We start from the raw sequence: 5,471 nt of genomic DNA, 5'->3' as shown, positions 1-5,471 counted from the left end.
AATCATGTCATTGGGGTCCTCCAGGAGCCACCAGGAGGAGCTGGGGACAGCAGTGACCTCAGAGGTGCTTTATGTAAGGGGGATCAGGGTCAGGGGACATGGCCCTCAGTTCAGAGGTTGCTTTCCATGGCCACCTTCAGCAAGGGTCATCTCTTTCTCCACAGCCTGAGCAGCCAGCACTTTCCAGAGCTGTGTGTGGGCTGGCAGCACCCCTGGCAGCTCCTACCCTCCCTCCCAGCTCCACAAAGCCCTGCTGGCTTGGCAGTGCTGAGGCAGGACCCGTCAGGTAAGCCAGGATCAGCAAGGCAGGAATTTCAGCAAAGCTCCACAGCACAACTTTCCTGTGGGCAGGAGAGGCAGAGGGTGAAGTGAACATCATCAACCCCACACAGACCCCCAGGCCTCCCATTGCATCCCAGAGCAGTTCAGGGATGCTCCTGGGGCTGCCTCCTTCCCTCGGCACAGGTCCTGGCAGGGCACCAGCTGCTCCATGCACTGCCTGGCCAGAGCACTTTCACTGTCCCTGCCAGTCGATTATGGAGTCTGTCAGGGGAAGGAGAAAGCAGCGTGGCTCCTGTGGCTCCTGGAGCACTCTCCTGCCCCAGCTCCTCCTTGGATTCTCCCCTGCCCCAGCTCCCCCTTGGAGCCTGGTGGTGACATCAGCACATTCCCTGAATGCCAGGGAATAGGCAGAGCAGTGACTTGTGGACAGGTGGCTTTATCTCCAGTACAGGAGATCCCTCCAGTCAAAGCACATAAACCACGAGTAAGTTTGAGCTGAGCTTCCACTGGGCCTCACTAAAACCATTACTCACAGCACACACCTAATCATGGGATATTCCTGGGCTTTTTGGATTAGGCTCCATGCAGCACTGGGAGCATGTGCTGGGATTTACTAGACGTTTTACGGGTTTCAGAGAGGAAAGGAAGAAGCTTTTGCTCTTTATGGGGCAGCTTTTCTGCTCTGCAGTTTCCTCACGGTGTTTTTACTGCTCGCAATCCCAAGCCCCATCAATCCCAAGCGAGCACCGAGGGAGAGGCTCAGGGGCTGGGTGGCAGCAGGCAGTGAAAACAGGTACCAGGCTGCACAGGGCATGGGCAGCAGGAGGCTGGGAGGCTGGGAATGGGGGTTTGCTGGGATGGAGTGTGCTTGGGGGATGAGGGATTCCCAGCCAGAGACCCCCCGGCACATCTGCATTGCTGTTGTGCTGCTGCCAGAGCCAGCCCAGGGCTCCTCCTGTCTTGTGGGTTGTCCCAGCCTGGAGAAAGGTGAGACAGAGTTTGTAGAAAGGATATGGAGACCTGAGCTGGCTCCTCCTGCTGCCCCCAGCCCCACCATACTCAGCTGGGCAAGTCCTGAGCAGCCAGCCCAGCTCTGTGGGCCCTGGCACAGGCAGAGCTGTCAGGAGGGGGGGGTTGCCTGTCCCGTCCTGCTGCCACAGACTGTGCCTGGAGCCTGCTCTGTGTGACAGGGAGAACCCAAAGTCCAACTGCTGACACTCAGGGAAATCCCTGGAGAGGTGCTTTGGATGGGAAGTGACTTCACATCAGGGCATTCGGAGGGGAGGGTTATTGCTCTTCATCACCAGTTATTAGTGATTAATTGCATGGACTGGAGGGAAGTCTGGGGACATGGGCAGAGCAAGGGCTCCTCCCCCAGGAGTGAAGCACTGTGCTGTGCTCAATCCCCATCCCCAGGGCTCAGCCCTCAGCTCCATTCCTTGTTTCAGCAGCACGGTGTATTCCCTGTGTCTCCCCCTAACCTTAACCCTGGGCAGCAGATGGTTCCATGCACATCATCACATGTTGCTCCTCAGATCAGATCATTTGCTCCACAACCTCAATGCACATATCTTACAATATTTTGTCACCCTTTATCACTGCAATTTCATTGCTCTCATGGCCTAGTGAATCATTATTGATAGACCCTTAATATCAGAGCCATTCCTCCAGAGGAATGTGTTCTAATGGATGTTCTGCTCACCCCGTGGTACAGCTGCACTCTGATATGGTTCAGGGAGTAGGGCTGGAGCTGGAAAGCTGAGCACATCCCACATGGGGTAGAGGTGACCGTGCAGAGCTGCCCTGTGCTTTTTATCCAGCAGAGTGTGTGATTCTCACAGTGGGATGCAGGACACAGGAGCTCTCACATGTGGGGATGCCTGACTTCCCACTCCAGCTCTTCACCAGCTCAGCTTTGGCTGGTGGAGGGTTTTCTTTGAAGTGTTTTCATGTTCTGTTTTCCTTTCCAGAGGGTGAACAGAGGAGGTTCAAAGCAGGAGGTTTGCTCTGCAGAGCTTTCCTTTCACACCCTTATTTTCTGGTGCTGCTCTTGAAATACCTGTGCAGGTGCAAAGCACAGCATTGCCCAGCTGAGCTTCCTTGACCTGTTTGGGGCAGCCCCGCTCACCTGGGGAGGCACAGGGAGAGGGAGAGCAGCTACAGCCACCTTTCTGACCTGCAGCTTGGAAGTGATGGATGGCCTGGTTGAGAAAAGGCCTTTCAGGCACGTGCTGTGCTGGGACAGCACTTCTGTGGACAGGTCCGTGGGGGTGTCCTCTCTGCAGCTGCAGCCCTGGGCACAGGGGGGGGTGCAGATGGGCTGCAGGTGTAATTCCTGGCCTGGTTTCAGCTCCAGTCTGAGCTGAGCTCATCCTCCCGCCTGCTCTGCCCTGAGCCCCCGGATCAGGAGACGGTGCTGAGCCCTGTCTGTCTGGCAGCTTGTAACGTGTCTGTCACTCTGCCACGGTGACAGCTCGACGGGCTGGATGCACCCGGGGCCTGTCTGCTCCCAGAGCAGGGCTGGGGCTGGATTGCAGTGACAGCCACGGACATGCCCGGGGTTGGGAGGCACAGCCCTGGCACAGCCTGTGCAGCCTCCCCTGCTCTGGGACCTCCCCGGCCCACTCAGGATTGCTCCTCTTGCAATGCAAACTCGTCTCAGGGCAGAGCAAAGCAGTCACTTGCTTTTGGCATATTTGCACATAAAAAGGTCTCTGAGGTGCTTTGCTCCTTTGTGGAAACTCCCGAGGGACACGGGAAGGGTCGAAGCCAAAGGTCCCTCCCCGCAGGCCCGAGGGAAAGCTCTGCACCTGTGTGGCACTGGAACGAGGGCTCTGCTGCTCAAAGGGTCGTGCTGTGGAGCACAAATCACCGTGGGCAGGAACACGACCCTGTGGAGCTTGGCTGTGGTTCCAGGAGCAAAGTGAGCCAGGAAAACTCCCTGAGGGGGGGAGTCAAATGAACATCTCCTTGGAGCTGAAGGGCAGCTTCGGGAGAGCGGCTGGCTGAGGGTAAACAGGGCTGTGCTCCCTGCCAGCCCGAGGGAGGCCTCAGGGGGTTGCCGGGTGTCCTCAGTGGGTGGGGGGTGATTTTCACGGGTGTCCTCAGTGGGTGGGGGGTGATTTTCACGGTGCTCTGTGGCCCCGAGCAGAGGGAGGGGACAAGGACAGGGCAGCACCAGCCCTGCCAGAGCTGCACGGCCCTGGGATGGGCTCTGAGGGAGGGGACAAGGACAGGGCAGCACCAGCCCTGCCAGAGCTGCACGGCCCTGGGATGGGCTCTGGGAGAGCTCTGTCACACACAGCACAAACAGGAGGGGAATGAGGAGCCAGAGGCTGACCAAGGCTGAGCTCTGTGATGTTGGGAATGGGAAATGGGTCCTTGAAGGGATGGGGACCTGGGCTGGGGAGCTGGGACACAGCGCTGGGACTGATCCCTCCAGACCCTGAATGAAAGAAGTGGGCCCAGCACCGAGGCTGACAGGGCTCGAGGAGCATTTGGACAATACTCTGGGGCACAGGGGGTGACTCCTGGGGATGGGCCTGTGCAGGGCCAGGAGTTGGACTTGATGATCCTTGTGGGTCCCTTCCAGCTCAGCATTTTCTGGGATTCTGTGATTTCCCCACAGAGATCAAGGCAGTACAGGCAGCACTGCCAGGGGTGGGTGATGCTCAGGGGGAGGGCATGGCCAGCACCCACCACACACAGTGGACCTGGAGCTCATGGATCCACGTGTGAGATGGGGTGGGAGCTGTAAAATCATCACAGCATCCCAGACTGGTTTGGGTTGGAAGGAACCTTAAGCCCATCTCATTCCACCCCCTGCCATGGGCAGGGACACCTTCCACCAGCCCAGGTTGCTCCAAGCCCTGTCCAACCTGGCCTTGGACACTTCCACACAAGTGAGCAGTCCAGAGACATCACAGATCCCCCTCACCCCCAGCAGAGGTGAAGGTGGGCTTATTGCTCAGCCCTGCAGAGTGAGCAGTGAAGAGACTCACTGAACAACATGGGGGGAAAAAAAAGAGACTCAATTATTCTCCTGCATACAGGCACAAATTAATTAACTGTGTGCCACAGGGGGACATTTCCCACGACCTGCAAAGAGGAGCTTCGGGGAGAAATGGCTGATGATTAATGTTCCTCTGTTTGAGCTGCATCACCAGGAGCTTGGGAAGGGCTGTTGGAGACAGACAAGGCTTTGTACACCTTCAGCCTGGGGAAGACACTGTGCATTTGGGCAAACATTTGCCACTAGTTTTCACCACAATTTCACACCAATTTCTGATGTCACCAAGGGAGGCACAACCCATGTTTTCATCTGTGGTGAAAGAGTAGAAAGTGTGGCCAGAGCATGGAGAAGTTTTTGAGAGATTCAGAGCCAACCCGGCAACTGCATTTGAGCTCAGCAAGACAAAGTGCCAGCTCCTGTTCTGCAAATAACCTGCCTGGAGATAAATGAGCACCACAGAGGATGAGGGAAGGTGAGAGCTGGGTTAAGCCCCTCACCACTGTGGTTGTGTGGTGGTTTAAAGAGTTGAAAAATCAACACAGCTAATTGATACTGCACAAACCCACAGTGCTAGAATGATAAATGCAAAAAAAAAAAAAAAAAAAAGGTTGCTTCTGCTTTTTTTTAAAGGGAATTTCAGGGCAGTTCACTCACCACCAGGCAGCCAGTCAGGAGTCCAGCAGCTTGTGTGATGTGGAATGAACAAAAGGACACTTGTGAATACTCTGCAATAAAAATGAAGTTCATGGTCATGGTAACTTGGTATTAAAAATTTCATATTTAATCATGATGAGCAGCGTCAGCTGAAAGCAAGGATTGCTGGAGGATGGTGTCAGCACTCCCCCCCCCCCCGAATGAACATATTCTTTTTTTTATTTCAGCTATAAAATGCAAGATTTCAATATTCAATACTCACCTGGAGACCACCATTGGCTGTGGGGATCTTCCAGAGCATTAGGCAGAGCTCAGGGGAGCAAAGGTCGGGGATGGGTTTTGTACCTGTCACTTTGATAGGAAAAAATCTGTCTCCTCTGCCCAAAACAGGGGCTGTGATTGACAGCACTGCTGCTTTGGATGAGACCCTGCAAACAGGTCTGCAGCTGCTGGGAGGGGCTCGTGCAGCACATTCCCACCTCCTGTGCCAGCTCGGGGAGAGCTCTCAGTTAATAGTTTGGAT

At 55.4% G+C, this 5,471-nt stretch overlaps 1 long non-coding RNA gene across 1 annotated transcript; it reads left to right on the top strand.

The window, feature by feature from the left end:
• Window positions 1–3,082: 3,082 nt before the first annotated feature.
• LOC108504965 lies at window positions 3,083–5,006 on the top strand. Its single transcript, XR_001877327.1, has 3 exons — window positions 3,083–3,293; window positions 4,449–4,766; window positions 4,925–5,006. It is a non-coding gene; the product is annotated as an uncharacterized LOC108504965 (long non-coding RNA).
• Window positions 5,007–5,471: the final 465 nt, after the last annotated feature.

This window comes from Lepidothrix coronata, unplaced genomic scaffold (genome assembly GCF_001604755.1).
Source record: "Lepidothrix coronata isolate B3197 unplaced genomic scaffold, Lepidothrix_coronata-1.0 Scaffold180, whole genome shotgun sequence".
Lineage (NCBI taxonomy): Eukaryota > Metazoa > Chordata > Aves > Passeriformes > Pipridae > Lepidothrix > Lepidothrix coronata.
This window is presented reverse-complemented; position numbering and strand designations above follow the sequence as displayed.